Here is a 22,325-nt window from a genome sequence, read left to right on the forward strand (position 1 = left end):
CCTTTACCAAGGAAGGCGTTGTTTTAATTTTGGTTTTATACGCCAGATGATTTGTTAGAGGTGGAAAATGTAAAAAAAAATAATAATAGATACACATGTGTAGATGACATGCGTCAACACAATAGACAAAATATGGTGTATGACAGATGGGATGAGGTAATCTTATAGAAAAGGTTGCTTGAGCATTTGTATCAGGGGAGCTAAAGAAACAGAAACATGATCAAATACCAAAGAAAGATGTGAACTGTCTAGTATAATTTTTTTTGCGAGATATCATGTTCATATCCAGAATTACCACGATTGTTACAAAGTAATTATGTGAAAAATGAAATTGGGATTAAAGCAAGCAAGTTCCAGCAAAGCAGATCATGCACAGATCAAATTGTCAAACTGTGTATCGATATTAACTGTCCATTTAATAGCAGTCTCGGCTTGTTCAAATTTGTAGACTATGAGAAAGTTTATTCAGAATTAAGGTAATTAATTCATCGATATCATCAAAAGTCTGTATACAGATGCTACAGTCAAATCAACTATTCTAGGAAGCGTCAATGTCATTTTCACGTGGAAACAGGACTAAGGAAAGGCTTTCTGCAAGTTGATACCAACTACCGGTATATTCCTGATATTCATTAGCTTAATCGCTCAGTAAACATCAAATTGCAAAATCTTTTGGATTTGCACCAAATAGCTCAAGGGCCTAGATTTTGTGGATGACATTCATTTACTCTCAATTACACAGCAAGCACGAGGAAAATTGTTACGTTTGGCATCAGAAGCACAAAAAAACAGAACTTACATCTATATAAAAAAAATCACCACGAAGACAGACTTGATTATAAGAAAAAAATTTACAAACAACGGCTACAAATCAAGTTGAAAAAAGAAAATAAAAAAAAACCTGACAGATTCAGCATGTATGAGGGCACAGATTACAATGTTACATGTAAAAGACGAATCAACGAGAACAAGGCAAGAAATGCACTAAAATCCCTCAGACAAATATTGAACTCGAATGCACTTTCTATCTTCGACATCGAAAGGCCCATCACAATATTAAACAAAAGCCGACTAGAGAGAAAATTTAAAAATCCAATCGAAAAAGACATCAGAAAGAGATAGATCTGACATATACAGCGCATATCACCAGATAACAACAAAAATCGAGTCATTGAATAGAATCTACAGGGAAGGAGGAAGGCTGGGGATCGAAACTCTAGCAAACATGAGGATCTTTAAGTCAGAGACAATTTGATTACAAATCGATATTAACTGTGCATCCGTTTTCTCTCTGAATCTATTTTGGCATTAAAAACAAATACTCTGGATGCATATTATTTCTCCGTCTTCAATGTAAACATTTCCTATACTTGTTTTTTTTTTCAAGGGCAGAACTTTATAGAATGTTGGAAAAGACACCCTCCCCTTTTTTGACGTCAAATTCAATGTAAAATTTATAATAAATTTTATAGAACTTCCAGAATAAGGTCAAAATTCCACATTTTGCGGAACAATTGTGTCACAGCACATGCTTTTGATTCATTCTCAGTTAAACTTAGGTAGAAAAAAAACCCACCTCGTGTTCGAGGTTGCGCCGCCAGGACATACCATTGATAACAAAAAATTACTTATTTAATAAAGAAATAAAATTTATGAATTGTGGTTTATTCTATAGATAGAGAAGATGATGCTTACTAGACAATTCAAAATTCATTGCAGTACCTTAAGCGGTTTTAATTATATGACGTTAATCAACGAATTTATTGATAGCCCTTAGTTTGTACCTGGAGCATTTCCTTGGTATTTTTTCAGACTTTCTCGAGGAGATCGACAGGTAACAGCAGGCAAAATATCCAGGCATCTATGTTTGCATTTAGAATATCCTGTCTTTTAAAACACAAAAGCAATTTTGTAAATCATCGAAAATATAGCTATCCTTCAAATTCATAGATATACGTTTTATTTATATATATAAAAAAAATTTCAACGTTAACTCAACATGACAACAATCTAATTAAAATCAGATTCTTTGATCCGCTAACATAAATAGCTATTCAAGGATCCTTTCCTGTCAAAATAAAGATGAACCCAGAAAACATTCTCCTGAGCAACATTTGCCTTTTAAAATTTTCTTGTCTCTTTAAACAAACTTGAATCTACATTAACTGAGAGAGTTTCCACAATATTACTTATCATGGTTTCTGTTGTTTTTGTAATTATTTCATTCTTGATTTAGAAGTGTGATTTCGTTGTTATATGACTGAAAACATTACTTTCTTTATAGATGTTATAATGCCTTTTTCACAGAGTTGTTTGTAAATCGAAAGGAGTAAAATTAAGAGGCCAATAGTATATACTTGATGCAAGCAGTTTATAGAAGAATTGCCTGATTGTTATGCTTATTTCTTTTAAGTTCCAAGTGAAATTTGATCAAAAGAATGTAAAGAAATGCAGATATTATGTGATATTCTGATTTGCAAACTTTCCATGGCCTTCTTTTAATTACAATGTATAAAAATGTAATTTTATCTAGATTTTTTTGATTTATTTTTGTTTTTGATCGAATCGATCTAAACTCAGCCATTGCAACTTGCAGATGTGTTTCTTTAAGCAATTATCTCAGATCAAAGATTATCATTGATATATTATATAATAAACACAATTATAAGCAATGGAGATATGCATTTGATCAGAATAAGGATCCTTCCCAAGTTAAAGAAAGACTATATAAATTATGATTGTAGACCATACCTTTTCCTCAAACTCTCTATCCAGTAGAGGCATGGTCTCCACAATGTAGAGGTCGTAGGGCAGCTTCCTCCACACGTGTCCAGTACTGTTGGTCAGACAGCCCAGGATCAGTAGCTGGAACAGCAGGTAGTCCACCCCCTCCTGGATCTAATCAACCAATTAGAACACAGAATTAATATAGACTATAGTTAATATATCAGTAACTGGAACAGCAGGTAGCTCACCCCCTTCTGGACCTTATCAACATCAAAACACAGAATTAATATAGACTATAGTTAATATATAAGTTACTGGAACAGCAGGTTGTCCATCCCCTCTTGGACCTGATCAACCAATCAGAACACAGATTTTATAAAAAACTATAGTTAATATATCAGTAGCTGGAACAACAGGTTGTCCATATCTTCATGGACCTGATCAACCAATCAAAACACAGAATTTATACAGACTACAATTAATATATCAGTAGCTAGAACAACAGGTAGTCAACCCCCTCCTGGACCTGATCAACCAATCATAACAAAGATTTGATAGACGATAATTAAAGATTAGACAACATACAGTTGTATTATCTAATTATGTATCAGTAGCTGAAAGAACAGGTAGTCCACCCCTTCCTGGACTGATCATCCAATTAGAACACATAGTTAAAGATTGGAATACATACAGTTAAATTATTCAATTATATGTAAGTAACTGGAACAACAGGTAATCCACCCCCTCCCTGACTTATCAAAGGGTTAAGGAATACACATACAAAACTGTTCAAATGTAAATTTATAGATAATTAATATTTTTGAAGGATTTTTTTCTTGTACGTGTAGTTCAGTTCATATTAGAACATAAACGATATCTTTTATAGTTTGAATTTTTATGATTTTCTCTGGTGGATCAGACTTTTTAAAATGTAAAAAAAACATTAAATGAATTTTTACCTCATGAGAGAGATCAATGTGGAACAGTCTTGGTTCTATTTTCCCAGGAGGTAACGTGTTCTCTAAGAGAACGCCCATGATGTCATTAATGTTAATTTCCTTGTCGTGTAACGGAATAGACACTACAGCCTTCTTGCTTCTTATTACACCACTACTAAGAACGTTGAGTTTTTCTGCCAATCTTTTCTTGTGTAAACTCTTGCCAATTCCTGCTCTCCATGATTTCACCACTCTGACTGTGCAACTAGTAAGTAGATTGCAGTGGTTTCCAATTATATACAATTATTAAAGTATTAAACAAAATTTTCTTACGATTTTGCATACTATACTATATGATATATAAATTAAAATTCTTCATATGCTTAAGTTAGAAAATACTAAAAAAAATTCGAGTAAAAACATTTTAAAAACGGGCATGATTCTGCAAAGTCTAAATCAACTATTTTTTGAGTTTATAAACTAAAAATATTGATTACACTTATATGTAAATTCAATAGACAATTTTTTTATTTTTATTTTTATATGATGTAGTTCATGTAGTTAATTCACTGAATTTTGCACACAGATCAAAGTCAGCTTCAGCAGCAGGTGCAGCACTAGGTCTTCTGATGTCAAAGGTCAGCTTATCCTTGATGTATTTGGTCATGTTGTCATGTGTCATCAGGGGGAGAGGGGGGCGTCTGTATTTGTCCAGGGCGGCCACAATTCTGGAGTGGTACTCCCTCTCTGTGCTACAGACCACCACCAGTTTGTAGGGAATTTCTGAACACAAAATTAGATACAGTGTTATAATAACAATTATTCAAATCATGATAACTCCGAGCAACATTTTGTACGCAAAGCTTCAGTTGTTTTTTTTTTATAATTACCGAGTTCCACAGCTTTCTGCATGTGATGTTCCAGACTTTTCTCCCCATTATAACTGACTTCATAATCCAGTAGGTCCCCATTGACCATACAATGGGTTCGGTCTGTGGTGTCCAATACAGCTCTCCTCCAAAATATCCCCACCTTATAAAAAACTCCTTTGTTTTCATTTTATAATTATATTGCAAGCTTAAATTCACTCTAAATAAGCTTGTTATCGATAGAAGAACATTATTACCTTACCTAGATCTCAGCACAAAGAAATAGTGATTATCGTTTTTGTCAAACATTTAAGATGACTATTTCTCCTTTAAACATTAAGAAAACGCTTTGGTTACATCTTTTTTCAAGATCTCAGCATCAACTTGGGTCGGTTTTTCCCTCTTGTTTAATGTGTTGTATATTATTATAAAGTATAACGACTTGGAAAAATCAGGTATAAAAGTAAGATTTCTATTTTTTAAGCTACAGTTAATAATAGTTAGCACTCCCGATGTGAATGGGTTTCTTAAAATAAATAGCGAGGTTCTCACGTCCAAATTTTGTAAATTGTACAGAAAATTAAGATTGATTCTTTATATGAAATTATACAGTGTATGCAGAGCGATGAGTAAATTAGTTATATTCAAAACTAGATGTAAAAAAAATCAGGAGAGAAACAGCGATTTTCGTCAAGTCTCAAGCACGATGATACAACTTAGAATAGGGGAGGGCATAGTTATACATTTATATGATTAAAAATCAGAATTGCTAATATATACCCTTTTTAACCCACAGACAGAGCTTTTTGTAATCACGCCTCTCACCAGATTTTGGGTAAACGGTCTGAAAAATTTCTTTTCGCACGTTCAGTTTTCAGTTTGGAAATAAATAGTAAATATACGGTTTATGTTTCAATCAACATTCCTTAATTTTCAAGACAGGCGGCCTGACATTGTAGCATATGTTAAAAGTTTTTATTTTGATTTAGTTGTGCATTGATTAGATAAATTAAGTTAGAAGTAAAAAAAAACCACAAAGTCATCATAATAAAGACCAACTCAAAAGAAGAAAGTATTTCTGTACATTGAAGGCATTTTGCATTACAACCTCATTTAAAAAAAAAATTTCAAATTTTCCTTTCATTGTTAACAACAAAACATGTTCCTTTATTCAGTGTCAAATTTAAAATGCCTGACATCGAAAAACGGTCAGAAAAGGTTAACATGACCTTTGATTCAGGTTAGTTTAAACAGACCTCATCCAGAGATGTGTGTGGAGTACACATGAGGATCTCGTCTGACTGAGGAAGAGGCTGATCTGGATCATGGCTGTAGATTGTCAACACTGTGTTCAAAATCTCATCTAAATATATTCAATACTTTTTTTATTATTTTCATTTCTGCATCTAGTTTCTAAACTAGAGATGTCTGCAAAGTCTATCAAAAAGTTTTTAATCAATTTAAATTGGACTTTATCTTTGATTATGTAAATTTTATTAATCCACCATGGTCAGCTAGTATTTATACCTTGTTGACAAATTAGTAAATTTGGTTCTCCTCTTTTAAAGCAACCGGGAAAAGGCCGGTTCACAGTAAATGTTTCTAAAAATATTAATTAAAAAATCTACTACAACATGTATCAAAATTTTATGGTATACATTGAATTTTTCATGCATTAAAAATGCAATGCGTATGACAGCAAACTCAATATGCAATTGAAGTTCACAATAGCGGATATTACAATATAAGTTTGGTACACAAAATCTGCTGATAGAAATTTAGGATTATGTATTGCAAATAGTATACAGACCAGTTTCTGCGAGTCTTTTGAGGATGATCCCCAGATGTTCCACACTGAGATAATCTGAGACACTGGAGGAAATGGAGGACAGGAATTCCTCCCACAACTGTTCTAGGTCTGGAATCAAGGTGTCTGCTGCTGTGGTGCTACAATTATAACAGTGTCATGTAATTACTGTTCTAGGTCTGGTATCAGAGTGTCTACTGCTGTAGTGCAACAATTATAACAGTGTCATGTAATTACTGCTCTAGGTCTGGAATCAAGGTGTCTGCTGCTGTGGTGCTACAATTATAACAGTGTCATGTAATTACTGTTCTAGGTCTGGTATCAGAGTGTCTACTGCTGTAGTGCAACAATTATAACAGTGTCATGTAATTACTGTTCTAGGTCTGGTATCAGAGTGTCTACTGCTGTAGTGCAACAATTATAACAGTGTCATGTAATTACTGTTTAGGTCTAATCAGGTTGTCTACTGCTGTATTGCTACAATTATAATACAGTGTCATGAAATTACTGTTATAGATCTGGTATCAGGGTGTCCACTGCTGTGGTGCTACAATTATAAAATTTTTACTGAAAGTACACTCGTATCATTGCACAGGTATGACCATGGCCCAAAAGCTTTATGTAAGTATTTTAAGTTTCAAATCTCTACAATTTAAGACCTTTAAAAGCAAATTTTAAATTTAAAAACCCACAAAAGTCTTTTCTGAAAAAAAAAAATAAGAAATACATCAGCTTAAATTTAAACTTTATAAATTAAATTTTTGAATTCCCATTTGAACCAAGGGTGAAAATTACAATTTCAAAACCTTTGTACATGTACATCTGTATATGACATAAATTTGCATTTATCCTGCAAAAAAAAATAAGTTGGTTAATATGTAAACTGTGAGAAGAGTTCTGAGAACCAGGCTTTTTTTTTTTTTTAGAGAAGACGTCTTTTTTACCCTTTAGGTGTAATTTAATTTAAAAACCCTATTGTACACATACTGGACCCAACAATCAGATAGAAGAAAAAGCAAACTTTAATATTCAATTTTATGTACACTGCCAATCATATTTTAAATCATATTTTGGCCAGTGCGCAATATTACATGCGTAAAATGTAAGAAAAGTTTAGTGAACCACATTCTAAAAAAAAAATGCGTATGCGATCCCTATATCATGACTAGGTTGGATATGAAATTGGCAAACCTGTTTGCACATCCACAGAAAAAAATCACTGTTTGCTGCTTCGAATAAGAGAGGAGTGTTACAAGATGCCCAGGGGCCACATCGCTCACCTGAGCACTGGCTTGGAAAAAAACCTCAAAAAATTTTGATTGACCATTAATATTGTGACCCATCTTACCGTTGGGGATCACAATTTGAATAATATTAAAAACACACTTCCTGAGTATGTTTTGATATGATAAAGATTCTTTTTGAGAATATTTTCCTATGGACATGTATTACTATGTAAAACTTAAATCGACCATAGTGACCTCACCCTACCCTTGAGTATCATAATTTGAACATTTTTTTTTTCTACACAATCTTTGGATACTTACATATAAATAGGACCAATCATGGCTTTGCTGTTCTTAATTTTTTTTTTTAAGATTTTCCATATACATTCTTAATATGTAAGACTCTGATCGTCTATTGTGGCCCTACCCTACCCATGGGATTTGATTTGAATAAAGTTAAATCTACTCCATCTGCAGACGCTTCCATATAAATATCACTAATCATAGCTTTTCTGCTCTTGAGAAGATTTCCCCTTTATACAGTACCGACCCGACACAACCTAATACCAGAGCGAACCCGAAGCAGACACCGGGTTGGCTTCCCGGGTTTGCTCGGGGTTCGCTTCGGGTTCCCTTTCAGAAATTTTGGGACCGCTCTGGATGCTCCTTGGATGTGCTCCAGGTAAATTCGGGGTCAGCTCTAGGTTCGTTAAAGCGAACATGGCGATCACTCTTTTGACATCGCTTTAGGCACTCATGCATGAAGAAGTCTCCGTTTCAATCACGCCGCTAGTAAACCCCGCCACTTGTATATTCCAATAAAGTAATGGAATTATGGAATCGATCATTGACGGGGCGGGGCAGTTTGAGAGGGGTGAGAGAGGTCCTATGTTTTGAGGGAGTTTTGGTATATAATTAAATTGCATACGCTCAAAATCTTCTTGAAATATCGCCCGAAAATGATAGTGTTACAGTGTACACACAGACAGAATGTATAAATTTACGACCTTGAACTTTGACCTTTTGACCTCAAAATCAATAGGGGTTTTTATTAGGCCACAGGGAGTTGTTATGAAAAATTTCATTGCAGTAGCTCAAATGGTTCTAGAGTTAGTGTTATACAGAAGATTTTTCTTATTTATGACCTTGATCTTTGACCTTTCGATCTCAAAATCAATAGGGTTCTTTTTTCTTCCACTGGGAGTTGCTATGCTAGATTTCATTGCAAAAGCTTAAAGGGTTCTTCAGATATCGTGTGGAAACGAAAGCGTTACATACAGACAGAAAGAAAGACGAACGGACGGACAAACCCAAATTAATATCCCCCACTTTTCAAGCGGGGGACAATTATATCAGATCTTTATAACGCTGAGAACTATGGAGCGAGTTTGATTTTTATCAGAATAAAAAAAAATAAAATGACAAATAACAATTGTTCTCCCGATAAGAGAATATATAATTATGCCAATTATATATTAATATACACCCCTCTTCTTCACACACACACACACACACATTTATGAAATTTTAAATTATTTTTTAAAAGAATATTTCAAAATATTTGAATATAAATAAATACACTCAGGAAAAATCAAGACAAAAAAATCATAACTGAACCCTCGTCAGACTAGACTTTGATCATAAAGCCTACTAATTTTTTTTGTAAAATTTCTAAGAGTCGTCCTCCCCCTTCTGGACTCGAATAATATTCTATAAGCCTGCTGCAGCTTTTTAATTTAAAATAATATACCGGTGTAGGAGGATGTACATTGATGTACATTCCATGTCCATTTAATACGATCAATAATAATAAATAGTCTTGAGTTAATAAAATTATACAATTTGTCAAAGACCAGTTATTTTTCCTTTTTCTCTTTTTTCATTAAAAATTGTAATAACAATTGTTATCTTCTTTTTTTCCTTTTATGCATTGAAATACAACGCGTTCGCTTTCTTGAACCCTACTGAATTTAGGGTTCGCTCTCTGGCTCCGCTTTGGGTTTGCTCGGGGTCCCCTACGGGTGCGCTCTGGGTTCTCTTGAGGTCAGCTCTAGTGGACCCCTAGCGAACCCGGCGCGGACAGCGAATCCGGGGTGCACTCCGGATTCGCTTTCTGTGTCACGTCGGCACTGTACGTGTATTCCTATGTAAAACATAGATTAATCATTTTGGACCCTGAGGGTCATGATTTGAACGAACTTGAATGTACACCACCTTAGGATGCTTACACATAAATATAACTAATCATGGCTTTGGTGTTCTTGAGAAGAATTTTCCCATATATTCCTATGTAAACAACAACACCTTGGGATGCTTCCATATGAGTTTCATCTTTCCTGGCACAGTGGTTCTTGAGAAGATTTTTTAACAATGCCCTTAATTTGTTACTTATTCATAATTATCTCGCCTTGGAAAATGGAGTGGCCATTCATTGTGCAAACTTGAATTCCCTTACCTAAGGTTACTTTGTTGCAAGTTTGGTTGAAATTGACCCAGTAGTTCTGGAGAAAAAGATTAAAATGTGAAAATATTACGACGACAAAAACGACGACAACGGACAAATTCTAATTCGGCTCAGGTGAGCTATTTACAAATTAATGGAGCTTTCTTCAGAAAGTGCGGGTATAATGAATAGGAAATGTATTAGAAGAAAATATCGACTTTGAACGACCTTTAAAATTTGTAACTTTAATCGGTTAACATTTCCTATTGCAAGTATAAACCAGATTTTTTAAATATAAAATTGTGCATGAATTAAAAGTAAATGCTGTCATGAGACAGCAATACCCTCACTAAGGTGTTTACATCTAAATAGGTGTTTACCTCTAAATTCACAATCCTTTATACATGTATTGGGCCGTCCAAGAAAAAAAGTCAAACTTAATCTATACTGGAAGGAAAAAGAAACGCAGGGTAACATAATATTCGAAAAAAAATTGACCGCATGATCGAAAATTACGAAAGTTGAGAAATTTAGTTACTATGCACTAAAATCAGTGTTCAGAATTACTCAACAGTTAAATGAATGACGTCATGTAGAGAAAACGCTAAAAAGCCCAAAACACGTGCAATTTGATGACGACGAGTTTGCCAACAAATCTTGTTGCACTATTTGATGCTCCTGAAGTATACTCATTGTTTTTCAATATTTAGAGACGATATAAATTTTTTGCAATCTTTGTACAGTTTACGGAAGTTCCTTGTGGTCTGATTTTCGAATTGCCTAATTCATGAAAAATACAACAAGGGGTAACTAAGCAGTTTCTTGTAAATTCCCCCCCCCTAAACATGTTACCCGTTGTCAAAGAGGGCCTGGAATTGTTTTCAATCAACCGTGACGATGACGTAAACGCGGTACAGAGTCATGTTGCTAGCGGGTTATTCGTCCTTCCATTTCTTAAATTGCCACCTTATTACCCCCAAAACAGTCTTTTATACAGTAGACTGTTATATTCATTACACTCACACGAAAATTGAAGGAAAACAGTTCCGAAATTTGGTTTTTTGAGCCCGTCAACTTACTGTTGTGTTCCTCTCACTGGTGCATGCGCGCGTCGTATGACAAATATTTTGACGCAGTTACACATGTCCAATATAGCCAGGGTTTGAACGATTAACACTCTAATGAATTCCATGCAAAAGAAGAAATAAGGCTCATGACAGATGCGCGGGAGAGACATTCAAGATAATGTGAGTTTATTTTCACTTTTGGGGGGTATCGTCATATGATCACCAATAACTCATAAATATTCAGACAAAATCAATTGGGATTTTGGTTACATCTTTTTGAAAGATGATTTTAAAAGTTAGATAGGAATACTGAAAAAAATAAAGAAAAAATAAATTCAATTCACCTCAAAATTTACATTGCGTTTCTTCTTCCTTTCTGTATATAATTTACACAGTATATGTATTAGTCAAATTGAGCATAAAAATTCTGAGGTGAGCATCAGAGATTGGTTAATCGTAATCAGCTGTAATCGATTTAATATTAATTTGCCAAGTAGTCATAAGTAATCAGTTATCATCCAATTTTCTGATTACAAGACAAGTAATTTACTTGTATTAAAGATAGAAATCGGATGATATAAGATTAATCTCATGCATCTATATAAAGACATATACCAACAAACTTTGTCTAATTTTACCTTAACGGGGCCCGATGTACTTGATCTGCACATACGTTTTAACACAGCGTCGACTCAGGCACGTCACAGTACCCTTGACTGCCGTCACAATTGAATAAAATAACGTCACAATTAAAATGACGTCAAATTGCGCTAAAATGTTTCGCTGATCTTTCATACCTGGTACCTCTATAGACTGTGCATGTTGCAATTGAGAGTTGGCTCATTCTGGCATTTCTATCATTTACACGTTTTAAAATTAATATTCAATTGTAGAACATAATTTACTTTAAGGAATCAATTTCTTGGCACAGAATCATTAATTTATCTTCTTTTATTTCAATTAGTGAGTTAGGAAAACAAACAAACACTGCAACCAAAAGTAAACGATTCTAGTCTTTCTCATAAACATGTTGAAGAGTTTATACACATCCCTTTTTCTGCGGACTTAAATATGCATGGATTAGCTTGAGTTAAAAAAAATAATTCTCCCAATCATTCAAATGCAACCACCAAAATATTTCAATTCTCTATATAATGCATGATATTAGTAAAATTCGTAATTTTGTCCCTCCCCCTTTTTTTCCACATAAAACAAAGTGGGTTAAGAAAAAAATAAAGCATGTAGAGAAAATTATTTCATAATGTAAGAATTATTTAATTTCTAGAAATTAATACAGTATTACAATCGTCTGTTGATGTTATGTAAACCCATTGTGACTTATTAAAATATCTAGTTGTATAAAATAAGTCCTATTTTTGTGTTTTAATATGTTCCCTTTTCACTGCAATAAAGGCTACCTCCAATTTTCTTTTCATTTTTTAAAAGAGGAATGAAAATCGGATGAAATATGTGAAATCCGAAACATTTCATCATTTTTTTATTTGTCAATAACTTTGTTTTCTGGGGAGTTTTAGTAATGTAATTGTGTATAAAACACGAAAAATGGTCAATATTTTGAATGTGTCCCCATTTAACTACAATAAAGGCATGGTAACAAAATTTCATTCTAATTTTTCTAAGCATAACACATACAAACATACTTTCAAGAATTATTTTTTTTATTCATTCCGTTTTCATAATTTCCAACTAGATTGGGCGTCGTTAAAAATATTAATGATATTAAAACATGCTTTGTCCTTGAATATTAAACAAAAAATGAAACTTAATGTAATCTAAAGTAATCATAAGTAATCATGATTACATGAAGGAAGAGTAATCAGATGAAATTGATTACTTTGAAAAATGCCTGTAATCAGCTTGTAATTGATTACTTTTAAAATCAAATGAAATTGTAATTTAATCGATTACTTTTGAGAGTAATCGACCCCATCCCTGGTGACCATGTGACCTATGAGCCCCTCATATGTATTTCATATACTTCATTCATTACTATTCTAAAATAACAGAATTTGATTAATGATGTAAATTTGATTTCGATAATTTTTTTGCCTACAATTGATTTTTTTTTAAATTTACTTTCTCAACAATGCATATTTTATTTTAGAACATAGCGTTTTTGATGAAAATATTAAAATGTGCAAACTTTTTCAGTATTTGGCCAGGAAAAGAAACTTTGAAAATCAAACTAAACCCTCCCCGCCCCACACACACAAACACATTTTTAATACTCAGCAGGCCTATATTGCAAAGTTATTTTAAAGCATCGTTTGTTTTGATGATTTAAAATTTGTTCTTGCACTATGCGTATTTACATGTGAACACCTTATTAAAATCTCTACATCACATTGGGTTTCCGTCACCTTTTCTCATATCTTTAGATAGCACCACTCGGCACACGTCGGACGATTCGTACTTCATCTCTTGAAGGCCACTGAATCAGTCATGGTTTGCCGAATGAGATAGTACTTGCTGATGGTGCAGTAGTAGCGTGATGCGTATATTATTTGAAATAAATCATTTTGTGTTTTAATTGGATTATATTTCATGAAGTTGTCAGGAGCCCTTATGTTTTTTACATGTAATATTAATTTGCTGCCGTCACATACTTGGAGTTATACTTGAAGGAACACATGCAAATTGCGAATTTGCTTTATATGGATATAAGATTTCGCTATACGGATATAACGAAATACGGATATAGCGAATTGAATTCAAAGATCTCCAGGACTTTGCTATAACCGAGTTTTACTGCACAAGTTTTTTATTCAACAGATATACTTCTGGTCGTACATTTGTATCTCTTGTTTTCTCTTGAATCAGAAATGATAAGAAGTATTTTAGAAATATTTATTTTAAGAGTTGAAAAGGTTCTGTGGTTGAATTAGCTATACCAGATTAGCTTTATTTTGCTACTCAAAGCACCTTGATTAACTACTTTCAATCATACTGTTTTCTGAAATGTGCAGTTTATTTTTTACAATAGATACATGGCATACCTTTTCAGCGTCTCAGAAAATCCTTAAATAGCACATTTTCAAATACTGTAGCCCTTTCTACATACTTGTGAATCATACGTTTTGAGCTCATTTGAGCTTTTATTTCTGTTTTCCTGAACACATTTTGCCTGCGCCCATCTTTTTTTTTGCAAACTTTTCACATTAATTTGTAACTTTTTCTCAAGAACCACTGGACCAATTTCAACCAATTTACAAAGAAATATGCAAAGGTCTTTTTTCTTCATAAACCTTCTTCGCAAGAACAGCAAGGAAACTTGTTGTACCCTATATGCGCGTAAGGAAGGGGAAATAAATCTCATTTGTATGTCAGTCTGTCCGTCTGTCACAATGAATTTATCCTTGTTTATCATGGTAATATCTTTTGAATTATTGATATTAGTATATACCTGTGACAATACCATTCTAAATATACCATGATTTTTTTTAGTGTAAAATGTAGGAGTTCAGGGAAGATAGAGCTTTTTTCATAATAACGTCATTTTTCGACCCCCAATGGACCCCTTTGGGCACAATAAAAAAAATCCGTTATCTGACTGCACATATACATCATGACACCACCAACCATCATCCAAAAGGTGATTAGGCCACTGTGAAAAACGTAGGTTGAGGGAAGAATGGGCTTTTTGCATAAAAAACGTCATTTTTCGACCCCATTTGATCCCTTTGATAATTCTTAACCTTATTGCACATCTACATGGCCTCACATACCATCTTCCAAAAAGATGATTAGGCTACTGTATAAAATGTAAAAGTAGTTTGAGGAAGAAAAGTGTGAGAGACGGACGGACGGGCGGACGGACATGAAGAACAACAATTAACCCGAACTTCCTTAATAAAGAGCGGGTATAAAAACATGAAAAAGAACAGGTATTGACGCTCTTAAGGTAGGACACAATAGATAGGCCAAATTTTTCCTCATATTCAATTTTTCTAAAACTTTGATATTTTGTTCTAGGATATAAAATCTCTCTTTATATATGATATGAAAGAAGTTCAACCGCACATTTTTTGTCCACATAGTCTGAAATATGGCCTATCAGACCCCTGTAAGAAGATTGTGAAATCAGACATTCGACTTGAGAATGAGCCTTATTTAAAAATTATCAATTGATCTATTGCAAGTTTGTGTAATACTTTTAACAAATATAACCTTTTTACTACTTTAAATCAGTAAGTCATATTGATACTGGAAATTTTGAGTAAAATATTAAGTAAAAATAGAACATACATAGCGTCGGAATTGAAAATTCACATGTCAATATGCGACAGTTTAAGTTTTCTTATGAGAAAATGTATAATTTAATTTTTACAAAAAATCAACAGAATGATTCAAATGGGTCCTAGAATAAAATATGTAAAAATAAAAAAAATTGAACCGGTGGTTTAAGATATTTTGGCGATTAAAAAAATTCAATGGCAAAAAAACTAAAAGATTCAGTAGATGACGTCACAATATTTGACCTTTGACCTCTTGATATGACCTTGACCTTTGTAATACATAAAGAATGGAGACTCCTTATTTACGTTTCCAAATATCAACCCTCTGCGATACATGGAACAACAGTTACTCTGCATTTTACAACAGACTGTTACATGCTTTTTTATTGCACTTAGATAGCGTAAACACATTCCAAAATGTAAGCTCCCAAGTGACCAATCTATAGAATTCTCTGATTTTTTCACAAAATATGATGCAAACATGCAAAAACTTATTATTTTGCTTCCAGGGATCATTCATTGTTGTTAATATAGTTATATTATTCTTTTTTTCTCTAGTAATTTTTTTAGAAATGGTTTAAAATAAAATCCACGGGTGTTTTGTCCTACCTTAAATACTATAGTGTGCGAGTTCACGCTTATTGTAATCAATGTCTATAACATTCTTAATTTATGAATTTGTCAAGCTGAAATGTCTCTTTGTCCAATTTTCCTTAAAAAAAACCTACATGTAACTATAATTTATTGTTTTGTTTTTGTTTCTTTTTTACAAATATGTATATACAAATTATCTTAAGCATGAACGTCATTAAATAAGAGTGAGCACAGGATCTATGAACCTTAAGTTATATTATCGTCTGTTTTAGGAAACATTTCTTAAAATTTAATTTTGGTTGTAAAGCGTCATTGCATTCGATGAAAAATTAATCTATATTTCTATAATCTGGGCTGTCTACGTCACAATGTCTAAAAATAACAAGCTAATTCAGAGAATTTGTGTCCCCCGCTTAGGGAAAAAGTAAACAATGCAGAGTTCGGGGGGAGGGGGAATCGGATCCCCCTGACTGAATTTGTAGAATTATTAAATGTATACATGTATACTTAAGCAAATAAAATATGGCAATATGGATATAAAGATTTGATTGCTTATTCTTTATTATGTGTATAGAAGATTCTTTTTATATGGAATATTTAACACACTGTAATTGTAATCTTCTGAGTTTGTACTAGCCACACCTCATAAATTTTTCATTTCACATGCTGAATACTATCATTTATATTTTATTAAATAAAAAAAAGTATTTCGGGAAAAAAAATAATACATCGTCTGGGAATCGAACCCGGGGCCTCGCACATGTGAAGCGAGAGACATACCACTAGACCACGGGGCCGCTCTACAAAAAAGCAAATTACATGGAATTATGAAGTCACATATATGTATATATTCATGTTCGGTATTGTCAAAATTTCACATAATCCACGGTGTTTGTTTTATTTAGCCTTAATTAAACAGTTCTAATAGATGTAATATGAACATAACGTCCGCCGAGAACCTGTTTTATACGCAATAACTCTCCTCATGCCTCTGTGCTAAAAATAGCGACATGTAATACTATCAATACTGATAAAACAAACGGGGCGGGGCACTTTGAGAGGGGTGAGAGAGGTCCTAGGGAATTTTGATATAGAATTACATTGCATAAGCTCAGAATCTTCTTGAAATATCGTCCGGAAATGATAGTGTTACACACAGACAGAATGTATAAATCTACGACCTTGAACTTTGATCTTTTGACCTCAAAATCAATAGGGGTCTTCATTAGGCTACAGGGAGTTGTTATGTGAAATTTCATTGCAATAGCTCAAATGGTTCTTGAGATATCGTGTGGAAACGAAAATGTTATAACAGAGAGAATTTGCTTATTTATGACCTTGACCTTTGACCATTTGACCTCAAAATCAATAGGGGTCTTCTTTATTCCAAGGGGAACTACTGTGCTAAATTTCATTGCAAAAGCTCAAAGGGTTCTCGAGATATCGTGTGGAAACGAAAGCGTTACAGACAGACAGAAAGACGGACGGACGGACAAACCCAAATTAATATCCCCCACTTTTCAAGCGGTGGTCAAAAAGAAAACGTATCAATCCATTTGACGTTACGTTTAAAATCTGAACTATTTAAAAGATTTTTAGCGAGAATTTGTCTTGTTTTCCATAATTAGTGATTGAAAATTAATATATAAGGAATGACTTAAAAAGCAACCCAAGTTATTCTCATATATATTTCTATCGCTTACTCTTTATCACACTGAAGTCTATATAAGACATTTTGGATCATAGAGGAGATAGTCTTGTCCGTTTTTGTCCATCCTTTATAATCCTTGACTACCTGAGCCTGCAAATCTAGATGGTCCTCAAATTCCATGCACCACACTAAACCTACAATTGAATACATGTGTTAACTCTGAAGAATTTTTCTTTTTTCATTGCTAGCAGCAGAAACCATTTGATAGCAAACATTTGCAATTTTAGAATCTATTCTACCAAATATAAAATATAATTTATTCAATTTATAAAATATATTAGAAGAGTCCCATTTTAACCAGTTTGATCCAAAATTCAAAAAGAGGGAATATAATGGATTAGTGTGTGCTTTATTCTGTCCCAGTTTCTATCTGGCTTGGTTATCTCCCCTTGTGAGATTATAATAAATCGGAATGCTTTTATAAGGATATACTTTGTGGCATGATTGAATGAACGGAAATTTCTGTTAAAATTGGTCAATCAATTATCAAAAAGAAGTCAAGCAATGTGCTAATTTTACATACGGATAGGCGGACATGAGCTGAAAGATATTAGACATAAATAACAAATAATAAGAAAAAGTCGCTTAAACTTACAGCTCAGACGAGCCAAATATTTTGAATAAAATTTAAAGCCAATAATATGAGATATCGTTTTAAAAATAATAATAATAATCATAATAATAAGTACCTTCATCAATTTCATAGGGATCAATGCCTGCTCTCAAAGCTTGTTTTGCTAATGTCTCAGAGAAACCGGATTTCATAATTTCTGAAACAAATTCTGCAACAGCAGAATTTTCCATTTCCAAACACTTGAATTCATCTTCCTTTTTCGAAACATCAATGTTGGCCTTCATCAGTGCATCAATTAAATCCATCCTTGTACAGTCATGTTTTACAATTGATAACAATGGGTAAATGAAATCATCTGGGTCTACCTCACCTCCCATCAAAATTAATTCTCTTTGCAAAATCACTATCTGATCAATTGTGAAAAAATTGAGGTAGTGGTACTCTTCCCTTTTCTGGTTAATATATTTCAGCCATTTTTCAAGGCATTTTCCCATGAATTTGGCAATTCGAGGAATTATAGTGCTGACATTCTCTTCCTCAGTTTTTCTTCCCTTTAATTGCATGCAACCTTCCCCATTTCCAAATTTTAAAAATGCGCATACTTTTCTGTTGGGATTACAGAGGATTCTTGCCTGCCAGTTCGAGAACAACACACAGCCAGATGACAAAAGTTTTATATACACGTTGCAAAGTCTTACAACTGCATTAAATACCTACAATTAAATTATACATTTATTTCTTTTAATCAAGGAAGCACATACTTTTTAAGAAAATTTATGATCAAGCAAAATCGGAATCCCTATCTATATCTCGTTTAAGGTAATGTTCCATAGAAGTTGGAGTAAATGTAATAAAATAAACAAAATTATCTTAAAACAGGTTCAACAATATCAAAGTGCTCATGATAAGTATTATACAGTACAAATGAGACCCTACAAGACCTCCAAGCGGTCCCAGAAAGCAACAGTCCGTGGGACTGTTTTGGGACCATTGAGGGACCGCTATAGGGCTGCTGTGGGACTGTTCGTAAAAGCAGTTCACTGGTAAAGGTTCTGACAAGAAAGCTTCACCACTTTATATACTAAATTTGCAGTTTCTCTTTTGTTGTTTTGTTTACTTTCAGCAGAGGGGTATTTACAATGACAAAAGAAGGATTTCTTACAAAGTTTTAATAAGTAGAGATCATTTTTTGTGCTTAATTGTCTTCGGGGCTAATGAATTTAACAAATGTAGTCTAAAATTAAGTTTGTTAAAAGATTGAAGTTGTTAAAAAGGGAGGTCAGGAGATCATTTTATCTCTTAAATTAAACTACAGAACTGGTAGCGTTTTTAAAACAAAATCTGAGCCTACTTAATGTATTTATTCTTTAAAATTATTTACTCAAAATTAGCATTAGCACTATTTAGTTTCCAAAAAACTTTTCTATACAATAAGATTTAATATTTTTTAATTGAAAATGATAATAAGTACAATGCTTAAAAAAGAACACTTCATGCATATAGCCCTTAAATAAAACCTAACAATTTATCAAATTACCATATGCATGAAATAAAATTATGTCCGTCACATGTGAGAAATAATATGAATAGACATTGGGGGATTTTTTTTAAGAATTAGTTTGTAATTTATAAATAAGTTATGAAAACAATACATTTATGTAAAAGCGATTGAAAATATCTGGAATAGTGACTTATTTCTCATTTGTTTCTATTCGTGTTTATCTACTCTGTTAATGTGTATAAATGGTTTTATGGTGTCAACACGTGAAGTTTTAATCGCTTTAAAGCATGCTTAGAGGAAAGTTAATCATGTTATTTGGGTATCAGTGCTACTCTTGACTAAGCGTGCTGGTCAATAAAAACACTATTTTCAATCTATGTCATGCAAAAATATTTTATTGAATAAAAGTGTATGAATTTCTTTTAGGATTAATTAATTTTAAACATAATCCGAATGTTCCATTCTCGTGATTTATCGAATAATGTACACTCGATAGTTTATCTAGATAAAACAATTAAAACAGTATTATTGCTTTCTATTACATAAAGAAACTATCGATGATCTAATTTACATGTAAGTCAAAATAATCCTGACTGAAAAATTATACTTGTCAAAATTAACAGAAGTTTTCAAAACCCTTTCATTCTATAATAAAAAAATCTATTAAAAATTAGTTCTGATAGAAAATAAGTAAAATCTTAATTTAATTTTCTGTGTAAAAAACAAGTATGAAATGGAATTTTAAATGACCGATCATGCCTTTGCTGCACTTGCATAATCCTATGTAAAACTTTGTTCCTCAATTGAAGCCCAATGCGATCAAGTACAGCACTGATTTGAATAAATGTGAATATATTCGGTACGCTACACGAGGATTCCTTCTTTTAGTTTGATTTGATCTTTAAAAAATATTAATAGTTTTCCTTACATATTCCTATATAATCATTAAATCTCACTGCGTAATCAAGATTTCATTAAGAGTCAAATCTTGTGGCCCTGTTGCATTTGAACAAAATATTTAAAACACTTTTCCTTTATGTTCCTCATAGGTAAAATTTAAATTCTAGTCAAAACTCATCCGAATGCCAAATAATTTGAACAAACTATATAGCTAATACCTGCACTATGTAATGAAGCTTTCACATATCAACCCAAATGAAAAAAGGGGGAAACAAAATACTATAACAAACTACTTAGAAAACACTGTTTTGAAAGTATTCCGATAGCAAAGCAAATCACATGCAAATGAGCTAACAAAACACTAATAACAAGTTACTATGAAAACACTAACAAACTACTTATGAAATACTTTAACAAACTACGTAGGACACATTCTAACAAACTACTTACGAAACACTGTGTTTAGCAGTATTCCATTAGTATAGCAAATCACATGCAAATGGGGCTAACAAAACACTCAACAAACTACTAACAAATCATAAGTAACAAATCATTAATAAACCACTAAATTTGAATTTTTAAAATTATAATTAACAAACCTACAAGTCTTTGAAAACATCTAAACACAATCTCATTTTGAAACATTATAAACCCTTGTTTCACAGTATTTTGAATTTCAGGATTGACATTATTGTTCAATAGACAATAGCACACCATTTCAACATTTAAAAACACCAAGTTCATGATCACTGTCTTATATCGATCATTCTCTGCAGTTAAATCTTTTGGTTTAAGAGATATAATTCTCAAGTCATTGGCCACTTCTCCAATCACATACATTTTCACAGAATTTGCAAGTATTATGTAATTCATCACTTAATCCAATGCTTAAAACTGATCTAAGCTGGGTAGTATATGGATTAAAGGTCAATCTTAAAATAAACAAAAACCCAATAAAAACAAGCCACATTCACATCCTCATTCACAGATTGAAGGTTACTGTAGTCCAGTATAAAAGAACTTTATGTCATGCAATAAATAAATACCTCTTTTATATCCAGATTCACCCTGATTATGCTTCTTCCAATCAAAGATCAAATATATATGCTAACACTTTGCATGTCCCTTCACCAATCTCTATGTTTCTCTCTGACTTAGTGCTGGTGGTTTGAAAATTGGCGCAAAACTAGTCTAACACAGAATGTAAATAGATAAGTTGTTCTTGGAAGTTTTTACTGCTCTTAGATAATTCAGCCCTAAACATGTCTGTTAATCAAATGAAATGCTAACAAAATATTATTTTGATGCAGACAAGTGTAACGAAATACTTTCAAAATGTAATTTCATTCTGCAGAGTGTAAAGAAACATTAATAAAACACCAACATTGTAATGAAATATTTACAAAATACCATGCCACCCCATACTGTAAGTCTTGCATTGATGTTACGTTAAATGTAACACTTTCAAAACGTACTAAGAAAATATAAATGTATGATTTGGTAGGGTTTTGAAGATATTTTATTAGATTTTTTTTTCCATTTGGGAACATTTATCTTTTCTGATACATTTGTTCTTGAGAGCAGTAATTATATGTCATGACATTTTTCACATTCTTTATAAGCTTACCTAGAATGAAAGCATTGTCCTTATTTTCAACGAACTTGAATGCTTTAACCAAGGATGCTTTATGAAATAGGCTATGCGGGTTCGG

General features: G+C 32.8%; 1 pseudogene; it reads right to left on the reverse strand.

Moving 5' to 3' along the window:
• Positions 1 to 22,325, reverse strand: part of LOC134266223 (E3 ubiquitin-protein ligase rnf213-beta-like) — a 71,631-nt pseudogene that overhangs the window by 24,077 nt on the left and 25,229 nt on the right.

The sequence above is a fragment of the Saccostrea cucullata genome, unplaced genomic scaffold (assembly GCF_032062105.1).
Source record: "Saccostrea cucullata isolate Sc308-1 unplaced genomic scaffold, CSIRO_AGI_Scuc_v1 ctg1015, whole genome shotgun sequence".
NCBI lineage: Eukaryota > Metazoa > Mollusca > Bivalvia > Ostreida > Ostreidae > Saccostrea > Saccostrea cuccullata.